Raw genomic sequence first — 17,970 nt, 5'->3', positions numbered from 1 at the left:
ACCTAAGAGTTGTAGCAATAGGTTGATGAGCCTAAGAAAACAAGAAACTTTTTGGATCCAAAAGCTCAACAGTTTACATCCAAAAGGATTAAACATAGACATTGACATAGCAGCTTTTATGTAATTAATATATAAAAAAATCTGACATTTTTTAGATATTCTTAAGGTTCCTTTAATAATTCTTGTTTATATAATAATTATTTCCTCCTTTTTTCCCTTCCATTTTAAACAACTTTTAAATAAATTTTAAACAACCTTTAATAATTGTATAGAATTAATTGGATGATACCTAAATAGAGATGACAGTGTACATACTATCAAATTTTCTAAACACATTTTTGTAGATCCATCCCTCTATACTCCAGATCAACTTGGATACTTAGGATTAAATCACTCCTTTTTAGTAGGAAAGGTATACACATATATATACATAGAGAATAAAAATGTGTTTTCCAGATTGTGAATGCTCATCATATATAGAGATGAATCTTGCTTAAGCTGCAAGGATATGCGCATAAATATATCTTGTTTTAATTTTTAATTATATTTGCTTCATCGAATTAAACCTAGTTGTAGGATCAGAGTATTGTTGTTACATTTGTTGGGTTAATTATTTGTTTTTTGGGATTGTATTATTGTTATAATTTTTTGTGCAAAATAATTGTCCCTTGTCTTTTGCTTTTATTAACTATAGATGTGTCGTAATTAACTGTACACATTATTTGTTATGTGCAAAAGGAACGTAGCATTTTATAACTTGGTCTCTAGGACCCAGTGAGCATTTCTTACCCATATTACACAGAGGAAATTTCAACCAATAGGATTTACTATGAGGGTTTTTATTGGGATGGATATTGAATCCACTCAGCATTAGACTCTTCATCCTCTTGAGAAAGTCTGCACGATAGCAGAAGAAACGCGTAGAGGTACCACAGGACTGAATTTTGGATCTGCAGAGGAGCCGTAGTTCTAAGAATAGAACACTCTGCTTTTTGGACTCTCAGGGCTACCGTAGCCCCATCAACAAGGATTTCCCCTACACTGAAAGTTCCGGTGGACATCAGAAGGGAGCGGACATTGTAAGGCTGTGAAAACAGACCGGAGCAGCTGAGTATTTGGATTAATTACCTTGAAGGAGAAAACTGTTTTATACCTGCTTTATTATTAATAAACATTGTAAGTGCATTTTTTTAAGAGCAGCAGCGTCTGTGTTATTTATTGCACTTGAGTCTCTCTTTGCGCTTTTTTCTTTCAGAATTCAAGTTTTTTGCCCTACTTCATTTGGTGTGAAGGATCCATTTGGTTAACAAGCAGCAGAGGACTCTAGTGGTTTATGGACTGACATTTCTTTGGAAAGTGGTAAAACGTTTTTGTTATTCCATTTGTTCTATTTTTAATTTTTATAGTCTTTTAAATATCATATAATTGTATACAGGTTTTTATCTATTTTTTAGAAATTATACATGTGGTTGTAAGAATTGACATTAGTGTTTTTATTATATTTAAAGAGGGTGTTAGCGCCACTGTCATTTATTTTCTGTGTGTCGAAAATAATTGTGTGTTAGCATAAAATGAGTGGCCCTAAGTATGTATTCAATGAAAGGCTCATCCAAAGTTGAGAAATTTTCCAAAAAGTACCTAATAGCCTCCAAACCCTTTTCATGAGGGATTGAAGAATAAAGGGCGACTACATCCACAGTTAGCCAGATGTGTGCCCTAGAGTCCCACAAAAAATCTTCCAATAAAATTAAAAGATCTTTAGTGTCTCTCACATAGCTCTGCAAGCTTTTTACAAATGGAAAAAGTAAAGCATCTAACCATATATATAAATGAACAATACTAAGCATAAAGCTGAGCACCAATAACCAGAAAATAACGTTTGCTCTCCCCCATTAGAAATTACTATAGGATTAGGGGTACCTGCCTAGATATTTAAATTATCTAAACTAATGGGAATTAAGTATGTTTTCCGTTATGGCAGTATGAACCGATGCTTTGGTTTAGCTTTGAAATCTAATAGTTAAGCATTTATAATTATTAATATACATAATGTACATATTCATTCACTATTTAAGTTTCTATTCTTTTGGTATGTAATAGGTTAACTTTTGATACAATCACCTGTTCACACACTCACACGCAGGTTTGTACTTGTTATTAACCAATCAGAATTTTACTCTGCTTTTAAATGAAGCAGCACTTGTGTATTCCATCAGCTATGATTACGGTACTACACCGAAACATGTCAGCTGGAAACAACAAGTGCTGAGTGCTGTATGTTTGTGACCCCCATGGTTTTTTATCCACAAGTGGACTTCAATAAAGTTTGGATTTTATTTTTAATTCTTTGACCCTGGATTTCTTTCTATTGAACATTATATATATATATATATATATATATATATATATATATATATATATATATATATATATACCTGCATATCTATTCCTATAGATATATAGGTATAGCTATCTATTTTACATTAACATTATCACATATATATATATATATATATTAAATAATATTAATAAAAAAAAAATTCTATGTGAAGAACATAGGTATGTAAAATATGCATAATGCACATTGGCGTTCACGATTTAGGTCTAACACAGTGTCAGGTTAGCGCACATGAAGAATTGCTATTTTCAATGAGCATTATTGAAATATAAAATATTACAAAATATTAATAAAAATTATTAAAAATTATTATACATACTGTAAAAAATTCTAAACAACCCATAGAATATATATTACAGGGCCCTCCATTTATTAGGTCCATACTTGGTCTGGCATGTCATAAGTAGAACTGTTCCGAGCTTGGGCATGTCCTCAACTGGAGCAGCCTCTAAAAAATTTGAGAATTGCCTTGGCTGAAGAGACTGGTTGGGACATCTGTTTATATAGTCTGTACCTCCTACAAAAGTGTAACAGAAAGAATACAATGTGCATATAGATTAAAAAAAAGGTATCATATAGGGGTCTATTCATTAAGAGGTGAATGGATGGTGAATTTAAATATTTCAATTTCTGCCTTAATCCTATGTAGGGCAGTGGGTACAAGATGCCATCTGACTAGAATTTTATACTGAAGTTCCCAGAGAGTAGCACAGTGTAGGAATTTTTTAGTTATGGTGATGCGTGTGTGCCATAAATCGGTGTCAGCCACAAAGCCTATCTCCCTTTCCCATGATCACACACATTTTTAACCTCTCCCTCAGCACTGGTATATTTCCCTCATCTCTAAAACATGCACTGGTCACACCTATCCTCAAAAAACCCTTCCCTCGATCCAACCTCCCCATCCAACTACAGTCCTATTTCCCTACTCCCTCTTGCCTCAAAGCTCCTGGAAAAGCTAGTATATGCACGTCTATCTCACTTCCTTACACTATACTCTCTTCTTGACCCACTGCAATCTGGATTTCGTCCCCATCACTCCACAGAGACAGCAATTGTCAAGGTTACCAATGACCTACCTACAGCAAAATCCAAAGGCCACTTCTCTCTGATTATCCTCCTTGATCTGTCTGCAGCCTTTGATACTGTTGGCCACCCTCTTTTGCTCCAAACCCTCCAATCCTTCAGCATCTGCAGCACAGCTCTCTTGTGGTTCTCTTCCTATCTATCTAACCGTACCTTTAGTGTAGCCTTCTCTGGAGCATCCTCTGCCCCATTACTACTTTCTGTTGGGGTACCTCAAGGCTCTGTCCTTGGTCCCCTTCTCTTTTCAATCTATACATCATCATTAGGTTCCTTAATAAAGTGTCGATGACACCCAAATCTACCTCTCTGCATCAGACCTACCTCCTTCCTTACTAAGCCGTGTCACTAACTGTCTTTCTCATATCTCATCTTGGATGTCCTCTCACTACCTTAAGCTAAATCTCTCCAAAACTGAACTCCTTATTTTTCCCCTTCTTCCAAAATCTCCACCCCCCAATTTTCTATAACTGTTGATAATTCCATCATTACCCCTACCCCGCATGCTCAATGTCTTTGAGCCACACTTGACTCAGACCTTCACCCCTCACATTCAGTCCTTGGCTAAAGCCTGCTGCTTCCACCTTAAAAATATCTCTAAAATTAGACATTTCCTTACACAAGACAACTAAGATTTTAATCCACTCTCTCATCCTTTCCCGTCTCGAGTACTGCAACTCCATCCAATCTGGTCTACCTAGCTGCCGCCTAACTCCTTTACAATCAATAGCTTTTGTTCTATCTCAGGAGTGTTGTTCTCTCTCTTTTGATATTTTTACAATCCATAATGAATGCCTCTGCCAGGCTCATCTTCCTTACACATCTCTCTTCATCTGCTGCACCTCTCTGCCAATCCCTTCATTGGCTTCTTCTTGCCTCCAGGATTAAACACAGAATCCTCACGCTGACATATAAAGCCCTCAACTTCACTGCTCCCCACTACATTTCAGACCTTGTCTCCAGATACTCTCCCTACAGTCCCATTTGCTCTGCTCAAGATCTCCTTCTCTCCTCCTCTCTTGTTACTTCCTCACATTCCCATTTACAGGACTTCTGCAGACTGGCCCCCATCCTATGGAACTCCCTGCCTCACTCCACAAGACTCTCCCCTAGTTTTACCAGCTTCAAGCGCTCCCTAAAGACTCTACTATTCAGGGATGCATACAAACAACACTAACATTTCCTAACTCCATCGCTTTCCCCTTGAACCCCTTAGAATGTAAGCCTATGAGAACAGCTGTTTGTAGATTGCCATGAAAAGGTTTGAATAATACCCCAGACTTCTTTCTGCCAGAGGTACTGGTACGATTACCCTGAGAGCGGAGAGATCCCTTACACACTCTAGAAAGGTGTCTCTCTTCTCTGATCTTGATGAGAGGTTTGACAGGAGAAATCTGCCCCTGGGTGGATGAGTCTTGAACCCTATCTTGTAACCCTGGGCGATGACCTCCAGAACCCAAGGGTCCTGAACGTCTCTCCTCCAGGCAAAGCAGAGATAGTCTGCTCCCTACATGATCCATAGACAGATCGAGGACCGCCCCTTCATGCCAATTTTGTCTCGGCGGGCTTCTTGCTCTGCTTGGCTTTGTTCCAAGATTGAGCTGGTTTCCAAGATCCCTTGGACTGCTTGGTTTTCACGGCAGGTTGCTGGCATTGGGACTTGTCCGAACGAAAGGAACAAAAAGTAGACCCCTTAGATTTTTTCTTCTTATCCTGCGGCAGGAAAGCACCCTTACCTTCCGTGACCGTGGATATAATAGAGTCCAGGTCCGGACCAAAAAGAACTTTCCCCTGAAAAGGGAGGGATAGTAATATAGACTTGGAAGTCATGTCAGCAGACCACGAGTTTAACCACAGAACCCTACGGGCTAGTACAGAAAAACCTGATGTCTTGGCATTCAGGTGAATAATCTGCATATTTGCATCACAGATGAATGAATTAGCTACCCTTAAGGCCTTAATTCATTCCTGTATCTCCTCGAGGGGAGTCTCCACCTCAGCCATAGCTGATTGAGCATCACACCAGTAGGTAGCAGCCCCAGCCACCGCAGCGACTGCCGCTGCCGGTTGAAAAATGAACCCCATGAGCTGAAACATCTTTCTCAACATGGATTCCAATTTTTTATCTATAGGCTCCTTGAACGAAGAGCTATCTTTGAGCGAGATAGTTGTGCACGAGTGGGATAGTTGTGCGCTTAGCGAGCGTGGAGATAGCACCATCCACCTTAGGGATGGCCCCTCACACCTCAAGCTGAGAGTCCAGAATGGGAAACAGTTTTTTAAAAGAAGTAGAGGGAGAAAAAAAAGTCTGGCTCCTCCGCAGCCGGAGGTCTAGATGTCGCCGATTCTGACCCGGAAAGAGCGTCCTCTGAAGAGTAGGAGTCATCCTCATCAGTAGATAATCTATCAGAGACATCCAATGGAGTAGATGACCCCTGGGACGGTTAGCTATGTTTCACCTTTTGCTTGCGCTTAGCAGGGCGTGGTAAGGCATTGAAGGCCGCAGAGACCGCCGTTTGTAACTGCTCAGCGAAATCTGGCGGCCAAGAGGCCCCTTCCGCGGGAGGAATGTAGGGAACGCACCTCATGGGATGGAGAACCCTCAGAGGTGGATGGCTCAGTTATATATCTTATTCTTTTCAGATATTGCAATATTATCAAAGCATGTGGAACATAGTTGAGCAGGCGGATCCACAGGAACTTCTTCACAATAAACACAGGAATTAGATTTGGTTAAAGAGGGAGTACCCTCTAACATATTAGAGTCCTCCATAGCTTGCGCTTTTATTACGGACTAGATAGAAATTAAATGGCACCTTTATACCCCAATGGCTGGGGCACTCACCTACTACAAAAGTGCAACTCTCGGCAGGGCCCTTTACCCATTTGATCCCTATAAATGTTATCCTGTATACCAACTATGTTTATAGTGCTGCAGAATCTATTGGCGCTCTACAAATACCTGTTAATAATAATAATAATAATAATAATTTCCAAATAAAGATACAAAGAGAATGAAGAAAAAATGATAATAGGAGTACTAGAAAGTTGTTTAAAATTGCTGCTTTATCGGATTTATGAAAAAAAATGGTGTTTATATCCCTTTAATTATCATTGCTATTATTACAAGTTTACCTTGTGCACATTTGCTGTACTTTTCTGCTGTGTGTGTCTCCGCTAGCACATAACTTACATATTTACTTAAATAACAAATGTATTTTCTCAAACAAGTCCCATACAGTTTCCTTTTATCAAAAACCTCATAAATGGATGTTTTTGATAAAAGTATTGTTTGGTTTTTATTTTTACTTCTGGCCCCTGCTCATGTTTTGTTTCATGTGAAGTTAAACCTTAGTGTCATTTTATGCCAAGTCCATTTTTGTGTCATTTTTTTGTTACTGGAGACGTAGGAAGCCACTACATTTGTGTTTCCGTAACCTGTCCTGTATCTCTGGCATTTCTAAGCTGCTTTATTAAATGCTCTGAGTGTGGGAATCCCAGACATAATGTGCAGAATGTAGTTACAAAAGGACACCATGATTTACAAAGGAAACACACTACAGAGAAAAGCAAAGGTAGCGGTTTTACAACGCTCATCTTTATCCGGCTGTATTTATTCAGCTGTAGATATAGTAACAATTAAATATTATATATCTCATTATGCCAACCTCTGATTTAGAACAAAAGAACACATTTTTTTCTAACATGATTCAAATAGAGCAGAATTTTAAGCAACGTTCAAATTTACGCCTATAAACAATTTTTCTTCGTTCTCTTGTTATCCTGGGTAGCACTTGCTGTTTGGTGGCTTAATGTAGTAACCAATCAGCAAGCGCTACCCAGGATGCTGAACCAAAAATAGGCCGGCTCCTAAGTTTACATTCCTACTTTTCAAATAAAGATACCAAGAGAATGAAGAAAATTGATAACAGGAGTAAATTAGAAAGTTTCTTAAAATTGCATGTTCTATTTGAATCATGAAAGAAATAAAAATTGGGTTTCATATTCCTTTAGCGGGGCATGAAACCCATTTTTTTTCCGTTTATAATTCAGATAAAGCATGTGATTTTACACAACTTTCCAATTTACTTACTATAAAAATGTGTTTGTTCTTTTGGTATCCTTTGTTCTAAAGGATACCTAGGTAGGCTCAATGACAGGAGCTACTAATTGGTTGCTGCACATATATGCCTTATATTATTGGCTCACTCAATGCATTAAGCTAGCTCCCAGTAGTGCGTTTCTACTTCTCTGTCAAAGGATACCAAGATAATAATAATGAATAGAGACAATAAAATGTGTTAGACATGGGGGTAGTCGGCTGGTGTTATTTATGTGCATTTTATTATTATAAGTAATAGAAGGTATAGAGAGCGCTGAGAAGCTTAAACACCTGCAAAAATACTTAGTATATTTACTTTGATCTTAATGATAAAGTTATATTTACTTCTAGTTGTATATAGACTTCTATCTGTTATACGATCAAGGTCCGGAATATATTCCAGATTATATTCCACAAATAGAAGTAAATATTAAATATTAAAAATGAAAACAGTAATATTGTTTATACGACTTGGGTCCTTTGCTTTCCTTTACATAATACTGAAACTATGCCAAAATACACCAATAATTACTTAGAGTATAAAAATGCAAAACCAAACTTTGATAGTGGTCTTCAAATTTAATAACAAATATTACACATATCCTGAAACCTACAAGATCTAAAATGCTTCAGGGACGTCTCCCTTATAAAATCTCTAAAAAGTCCTTTTAATACCACCTTAAAATATAGAACAAAAGAGTCTGTTATTCTTTAATTGGTAATATTTGAAACTCTTGAGAAACACTGTATCAGAAGCTTTTGTATATTTGTTAGTCTCTATCGGCTAGATTTGGAGTTTGGCGGTAGATGGGTTGTTAACGCTACGCGTGGTTTATGTCTAATGCATGGCATTGTTTGACTCCGGTATTTAGAGTAAAAAAAACCCTTCTATCGATACTCCTAACGCGTGTATTTCACACGCGGAATCCTGCCCGCGTTAGACAGTCTCCCATAGAGATCAATGGAAATGCAAACAAACACGCATTTTTCATCTAACACTCGATCTCGCGAGAAATACGCACAACTCGGTCATATGACGCATAATAACACGCCGCAAATGTCACAACAACAATCACTAAACAAAGCACAGAAGCATTACACATTCACAAGCGGGGGGAATTTGATTGAAATAAAATACACGGAATACGCATATACTTTAAGATGGGGAAATACGCAAAATAACAACAAGAAAAATAAAAATAATACATACACTAGCAAAATAATCGCATTCAATATCAATATATATTAGGACAAACATACATATACAACACTTCACTAATACCACACCATTGCAAATTAACATTTAAACATAATACTATTGGACAATGTTATAGAAAACGACCACTATGACATCATCGCATTCTACACATTCCACAAATACTAACTCAAAATGAGCATGCGCAAATTCACACACCTAATACACATTGCACAAATACTAATTGCTAATAAAGCACACATGAACACAATTTACAACGCAAATAGGTACATCATTAAACATTTACACAGGGTATATAAGCACCACACAAGCATGGATTCTTTGACTGTGTTGCTGGTGGGTCTTTGGAGATTGGAGGTTTAAGATTAGAGAGTTTGTGCATTATTGTGAGTGAGTTAGTGTTAGTGTGAGAGAGTCAGTTAGTGGGAGCGTGAGTGAGTTAGTGGTAGTGGGAGTTAGTGAGAGTTAGTGGTAGTGTGATAGAGTCAGTTAGTGGGAGTTAGTGAGAGTTAGTGGTAGTGTGAGTTAGTGAGAATTAGTAGTAGTGTGAGTTAGTGAGAATTAGTAGTAGTGTGAGTTAGCGAGCGAGTGCTTTTTCTGTACACTTAACACATTTACACGCAAACACATTCAATACATACATACACTTATCAATAACACTACATACACTCCATACCCCATACCCTCTCATACTACACTCCATACCCCATTCCCTGTACTCCCATTCCCTGTAATCCCATTTACTCTTATCCCATACCCCATCCCATACCCATCCCCTAGTTACATTTAGTTTACATATCCTCCTTTTTGTCTTCTTCTTCTTCATTTTGTTCATTTAAATACTCCTTACCCTCTTTTATTTATATCCCTTTCACACTTTCAGCACTTTTTTTGGTCTTTTTAGTTCTTTATTTTGACCCCCTTTCATTTGATCACACTCACTTTTGTTTTGCTTAGTTGGGGTTTAGTTTAGGGAAGAGATGGAGGGCAGGCAGGGGAGAGGTAGAGGGGGGAGGAGAGGGAAGGGGAGAGGAACAGGCCAGGAAGGGGAGCAGGAGGGGGGGCAGGAAGCGGGGGTGGAAGCGGTAGGTGGACCCAGCCACTTGGTTCAAGATGAACAAGTGGCTGGGCCCAGTGGCGGACAGAGTAGGGCTTCACAGTCCGGGAAACAGAGGGCATCGTCACAGGGGAAGGCCAAGGAGACTAGGGAGGCAAGGTTTTCGATGGAGGAGAAGGAGGCCCTTGTAGAAGCCTATATGGCCAGGTATAGGAGGCTGCAGCATCAGAAGACCACCCCGACTGAGAATAGGAAGCTCTGGCATGAGATAAGGAATGCAGTCAATGCCTAGGGTGGACGGAATAGAGATATGGACTCTATAAAACATCGATACCGGGACTGCAAGATGGATCTCAAGAAAAAGTTAAGCCTGGAGGCACGACATGCCGCAGGAACCGGTGGTGGCCCTGCAATGGAAATCGAGTACTGCCGATGGGAGGAAATGTTGCGTCCCAGCATCTCCGAGGTGGATGTAGTCGGTATCGGAGGAATTGATACCGGGAACCTGCCATTCTCATCTGACGGTAAGCTCATTTAAGAATAAATTCACATACGAATGTATTTCAAGGGACACTATACGCAAACCTTTACTTTCATGATTGAGGTAGAGAATACAATTTTCCAAAAAATTCCAATTTACTTATATTACCTAATTTGATTAATTCTTTAGATATACTTTAATGAAGAAATAGCCATGCACACGGTGAACCAATCACAGGAGACAGCTATATTCAGCTACCAATCAGCATCTTCTAAGCATATTTAGATATGCTTTTCAGCAAAGAATATCCAGAGAATGAAGCTAATTAGATAAGAAAAGTACATTAGAAAGTTGATTATAATTGTATGCTTCTAAATCATGAAAGATAAAACATTGGGTTTCATGTCCCTTTAAGGATCAGATTAATGCTATAACGTTGTTTACACGCATTCACAATTACTTTGCGGTTACATCAGTATCTAGGCTATAGGTTAGGTGTGCATTTAAACAGACTGAAAACAAACGCTAAAACATTCAGATTGACCAGAGATATCACAAACACGGTTTAGAAAATGCGGAAATCTTATTGATTGTTAGATTTCAAAGTGGATTAATGAGGCTGCATTTGTAATTGTATCGTAAGCTAAGTCATTTAAAGCTTAATTTGGAAATATGCTAATATATACATTTCTTTATTTTTCTAATATACAGAGTCTGGGGAGGAGGCAGCACAGCAAATACAGCCTCCTCCTTCTCCCCGGGATGAGAGTGGTGGGGAGGAATTTCCACTTCGGAGGGAAGAGGCCCCCCGTGACGAAGAGGGCACGGAAGCAGATGAAGAGGCCCCGGAAGCAGAGGAGGAGGCCGCGGAACCAGAGGCCCCTCAAGGACCCGCACCCCGCCGTGCATGGGCACCCCGCCGTGCACGGGTACCCCGCCAAGCACAACAAGAGGAAATAGCGGAGGTGCGGGTTCTACTAGACTACATAGACCAGATGCGTAACTCCCGGATACAAAATATAGAAGGCCGAACAAGAATTCTTGAAGGACAAAACAAAATAATTGAAGGCCAAAACCAAATAATAAACATACTCACTTGAATAGAATAAGGGCAAAACAGAACCTTTAATCTACACCAAGAGATGTTTATTTTTTTCCGGGAGGCGCATGCTGGTCTGCCTCCTGGTCCGCCTCCTGCTGCTGGGCCTCCTGCTGCTGGGCCATCTTCTCCTGCCGGGCCATCTTCTCCTGCCTGGCCATCTTCTCCTGCCGAGCCATCTTCTCCTGCCGGGCCATCTTCTCCTGCCGGGCCATCTTCTCCTGCCGGCCCATCTTCTCCTGCCGGGCCATCTTCTCCTGCCGGCCCATCTTCTCCTGCCGGCCCATCTTCTCCTGCCAGCCCATCTTCTCCTGCCGGGCCATCTTCTCCTGCCGGCCCATCTTCTCCTGCCGGGCAATCTCCTGCTGCCGGGCCATCTCCTCCTCCTCACCTTGGTTGTCCCAGTACTCTTCCTTCCACTCTTCCCACAACATATCAAATGAGAACTCGTCGGGGTCGGCAGTTGACCCTCCCAGAGCCTCAGCCCCGTGGGAAGAGGGGAAGGAAGAGGAAGTAAGTATTTTCATGTTTAATGTTATTTTTATTTAATGTGTAATGGATAGGTATGTAATGATGTGGTTTTCATACACTTGTGGACCACACTCTGTATATAATCTACTTCTATGGGACCGGGTCCATGGAGGCAGATTGTTTGCAGAGTGTGGGTTATAAGTGTGTGAAAACCACATCACATACCTATCCTTGTTCATGATATTGAGAAAAGGAGTGGACACAGCGCCAACAGAGGCCTAGGGGTCGATATACACACTAGTGATGGGAATATGATATAATAAATATATTTATTAACCAGATACAATAAAAGATTCGATAAAATTAGAAATGAGAAATTAAAATAGGTACAAAAATCCTTGTTCCTTGCAAGGAAGCAAGAATGGGGGGTTCCAAAGGATGAAAATGGAAAACAAGTTCTATGTGATATATAAACTGGCAAGTGTTGATTAGAACAACTGGCAGATAAAAAGGAAAAAATTACTGGTGACGATGTCCCAGTAAAAGCTGAGACAAAGCTAAATACAGATCCTTCTAAAAAAAAATAAAAAATCAGACAATAGTGAAATACAATCTAAAATAAATTCTATTTAAAATAAATTCTGAGATACAACCTAGATTAAATTAAATGCAGCTGATTACTGGTGACAATGTCCCAGTAAAGGGCTGAACGTAATAGCTGGTTAATCCAGTGCAAATGCAGCACGATAAAACAGCCTGCAGTTATGGATCCATATCTGAGGGATAGCCTTGGTAAGCTGTAGTAAAAGGGTGGTGATAAAAGGGTTTAGTAGCGGAGTCCGCTCCCAATAAATAACAAATAACAAATGCACAGTGCCGTCGCACAGTGTGAGCAAAGGTGTGATAAACAAGTGATAAAACAACCAAATGTACAATAAAAAACAATTGAAAGAAAACTAAAAATACAAATGATGATCCAAACAATAATGTTCAACAGAGAATTAGGAAGAGAAAGATATATAAAATGAATATATATCCAGGTGAAAAAAATGGAAAAAAAAGTGAAAAAAAAAATGTGGAAAAAATGGATGTCAATAAGTTCAAAAAAATGTTCAAAATAATGTTCAAAACATGTGTCCAAATAAAGTCAGTGAAGAAATTAAAAACCAACAATCACGTTATATCCAAATGCAGAAGTGTTCAAATGTTAAAGTGCTCCAAATTGAAAAAGTGAGAAAAAAAGAAGACCTTGGATCCCAATGAGTCCTTAATGGAAATCAGCTGCTCCTGTGATATACTGGTCGATTCCTAAAATCAAAAATAAAACATAGCGTGGCACAATTTACATATACTCAGAAATATTGAAAAGATGCTTACCAATGGGTCTACGCGTTTCAGTCCTCAATGGACCTTTATCAAGACAGTCTTGATAAAGGTCCATTGAGGACTGAAACGCGTAGACCCATTGGTAAGCATCTTTTCAATATTTCTGAGTATATGTAAATTTTGCCACGCTATGTTTTATTTTTGATTTTAGGAATCGACCAGTATATCACTTTTTCAATTTGGAGCACTTTAAAATTTGAACACTTCTGCATTTGGATATAACGTGATTGTTGTTTTTTAATTTCTTCACTGACTTTATTTGGACACATGTTTTGAACATTATTTTGAAAATTTTTTGAACTTATTGACATCCATTTTTTCCACACTTTTTTTTTTTTTTTTTCACTTTTTTTTCCATTTTTTTCACCTGGATATATATTCATTTTATATATCTTTCTCTTCCTAATTCTCTGTTGAACATTATTGTTTGGATCATCATTTGTATTTTTAGTTTTCTTTCAATTGTTTTTTATTGTACATTTGGTTGTTTTATCACTTGTTTATCACACCTTTGCTCACACTGTGCGACGGCACTGTGCATTTGTTATTTGTTATTTATTGGGAGCGGACTCCGCTACTAAACCCTTTTATTACCACCCTTTTACTACAGCTTACCAAGGCTATCCCTCAGATATGGATCCATAACTGCAGGCTGTTTTATCGTGCTGCATTTGCACTGGATTAACCAGCTATTACGTTCAGCCCTTTACTGGGACATTGTCACCAGTAATCAGCTGCATTTAATTTAATCTAGGTTGTATCTCAGAATTTATTTTAGATAGAATTTATTTTAGATTGTATTTCACTATTGTCTGATTTTTTTTTTTTAGAAGGATCTGTATTTAGCTTTGTCTCAGCTTTTACTGGGACATCGTCACCAGTAATTTTTTCCTTTTTATCTGCCAGTTGTTCTAATCAACACTTGCCAGTTGATATATCACATAGAACTTGTTTTCCGTTTTCATCCTTTGGAACCCCCCATTCCTGCTTCCTTGCAAAGAACAAGGATTTTTGTACCTATTTTAATTTCTAATTTCTAATTTTATCGAATCTTTTATTGTATCTGGTTAATAAATATATTTATTATATCATATTCCCATCACTAGTGTGTATATCGACCCCTAGGCCTCTGTTGGCGCTGTGTCCACTCCTTTTCTCTATTCTTCACTTTTTTGGGGGGTTGGTTAGACCCTCTCTGTGCACCACAGCATAGGGGTCATCTTAGCGCTGGATTACCACACATATATTCTGTTCACTTGTTCATGATATTGATTGGTTTCTGTGATGTGATGTCCAAACTGTTTCCCGAATCGCAAACAAAATTACCATTACAATTATCCATGATGGCATATTACTGTTTGAATGCCAATAACACAGCTTAAAGGGACAGTCAATAAATTATTGATTACAAAGAAAACACTGTATTACGCATTATCAAGTTGGAAACAACAAAACATGGAGAAATACGTGTGACTTATGTGCTCACCCTTGTATCTATGACTATGAAAAATGACCACTTATTTGTTGTTCTGACATAGCAACATTTTAGACATCAATGATCAATACATGGTAAATAATATGCTGTATGAGCACAAGTTTTTAGATATAAAAATGCTATCCAAATGCCCTCTAGTGGTCAAATTGCATAATGATTACATGCACTCTTCAAGCTCTAAGAAATGAGCACACGAACTTCATAGGTTTAGCTAGCAAATTAAAATAAACACAGACAAATGATTAATTGGTGAGAAACCTTTGATATCATTGAAATTACAAAATTGACTTTTATAATAATGCAAAACATGATTTGTTTTCTAAACTGTCCCTTTAACAAAATTACATATGCTAACATATATTTGCAGATTCTTGGTATATCTACATGTACTTGTTCAAACAATAAATATTGAAAACAGATTTATATTGACGTGTTAAATAAAGTCTATTTTCTTAAAGAGACATTATTGTGTTAATTTTTTTTTTATAAAGACATTTGTTTTAACAATGAATATGGTTTAAAGTCCTTTTAGGAGTGGGGGGTGAAAATATGCTAACAATAATATATTTGGAGATTAACCAATGTGGAACTCATTCATGATACAAAAATAAACATTTGCATTAAAGGGACAGTATACTATATTTTTAACCGAACTGTATATAATAGACACTACTAGAAACAACAAGATTAACATATACTGATATTAATATTACAAAGCTTTAAACACTTTCAAAGAAAATCGGGTTAGCTCTCTTGAAAATATAGATGAACCCCCATTAAAACCGTAAAACAAGACAATACCCCATCATTAACATATGAAAAGACCCTTTACACAAACAGGAGAAAGCTGGAGATGGTACTCACATGAAACTTTGAGGCTTGGCGAGGAGTCTGAAAATTACTTACATTTTATTTGAACAGAAGGAAAATGAGACGTGTATTTTGAAAAAAATGGACTATCTAACTAGAGACCAAATAAAATATTTTGATTTATAATGTGAGTGTCTAATGAACCTTTAATAAAATATACGACAAAATTACATTTAGAAGAAGTCGGCATCATATATTTAGCATATGATAAAGATAAATGCATATTGATTACTTGATTCTAACACAATAGCACATATTTATGAATTAGATATCTTTAACATTAAACACAACAGTTATTTTTCATAAAAAGGAACATATTGTTGACCAACATATTAAACAACATGGACTATAGAGATTTGCACTTGCCTCGAAATATCTTATGCATGAAAACATTTTGCTTTCGTTCGTTTATTCAGCCAGACATCCAGCAAAAGAGAATGTGGTGGTCTTTATCAGCTATGGGTCAACAATGTAACATGATGCAAACAATCCATATTCGCCATGTTTTTAAACCTGTCTTCTCATTCACAAACGTGTTTAACGTGCACAAACAAATATTGCGGGAATACGTAATACAATCAGACATTTTTTTACCTTTGCATGTGACGTCTTAATTAACATGGCGCTTCCTTGATCACGTAAGAACGCAAACCAAAAAAAGGCGCATCCTTGATCGCGTAAGAACGCAAACCAAAAAAAGGCGCATCCTTGATCGCGTAAGAACGCAAACCAAAAAAAGGCGCATCCTTGATCGCGTAAGAACGCAAACCAAAAAAGGCGCATCCTTGATCGCGTAAGAACGCAAACCAAAAAAAGGCACATCCTTGATCGCGTAAGAACGCAAACCAAAAAAAGGCGCATCCTTGATCGCGTAAGAACGCAAACCAAAAAAGGCGCATCCTTGATCGCGTAAGAACGCAAACCAAAAAAAGGCGCATCCTTGATCACGTAAAAACGTCACTCAATACAAGGAATCATTGGACAGCCTGGCAGGTGACGTCTTAAGCAACATGGCGCATCCGAGATCGCTGAAAAACCGCAGACAATATAAGGACTCAGTTGACAGCTTGGCATATCAATAAGAAACGTATTTATATTTTAGTAACTAGTATGTGTCTAGATTGCTATCTAGGAATGTCACGAAATCATGAATCATCTTTTCGGACTTGACTGTCCCTTTAACTATAGCTATGGTGTATATCTTTAACATTTAAACGATACACATGAGAAATACATATGCCATTGATGTTTTAAGATATGTTTAGATTGTTTTGGAATAACAATAATGACACATGTATTCATCAAACGTGTCATTTATTCAAGTTGAAATATGGTCAGCCTACCTATAGCCATATATGGGAGGAGAAGTATTTTTTAAAAATATTTGGGGAAAAATATTCCTCATCTAAAATATGCGCATTACACACAGAGATTGATTTGGTTACACTTTTACAATAAGATAGAATTGAAAATGAAATACATGTGCTGTCAACATTACAATAAGATTGTTTATTAATAAGATTATATGTCCTTGTTCATGTAAAAAGGACAAAAACGCTTTAGAAATGGAAATACATTCATTAACAATTGTGCTCACCATCACTTAAAGGGACATGATTTTTATTTATAAAAAGAGGATACACAGAGACAATACTAATTCAATAACATGAACACTTTACAGGGATTATATCATTGTATCAATCCTCAGATCATTTGTTAAAGGTGCATCAATTCATGCAGAGTTTATAAATACACACATGGATGTGAAATTTGAAATATACATATATATATACACAAATAACTATCTATATATACATATATAAACAATTACTATGCTAATCATAATCATGCAATGATAAAGCTTTTCGAAAAATATATAAAGACAAATAATAAAATTACATTGGAGATGTTAATCTTAAAGTCATTTACAATTGTATTACATATATGATTCTGGAAACACCATTATTTTTGGTAAGGTCCCTTTAAGGATCAACCAGATAAACGAGAGATTTCAATCAATGACATGAATAAGGAGGACAAAGAATCGTGCAATGACATGTCTTTTATTAGTATGTCAGAAAACATCAACAACGTTTATAAATAATCATGTAAATATCAGGAAAATTGGAGCCATATGACAAGGTAAGAGAGTGCATCACAGTCCATGAAGAGAGTTGCCAAGGGCCAGCATAGCCCCATTGGAGCCATATGACAAGGTAACAGAGTGCATCACAGTCCATGAAGAGAGTTGCCAAGGGCCAGCATAGCCCCATTGGAGCCATATGACAAGGTAACAGAGTGCATCACAGTCC

The sequence above is a fragment of the Bombina bombina genome, chromosome 6 (genome assembly GCF_027579735.1).
Source record: "Bombina bombina isolate aBomBom1 chromosome 6, aBomBom1.pri, whole genome shotgun sequence".
NCBI classification, from domain to species: Eukaryota; Metazoa; Chordata; class Amphibia; order Anura; family Bombinatoridae; genus Bombina; species Bombina bombina.
The sequence above is the reverse complement of the archived record's forward strand: the minus strand, read 5'-3'. Positions refer to the sequence as shown.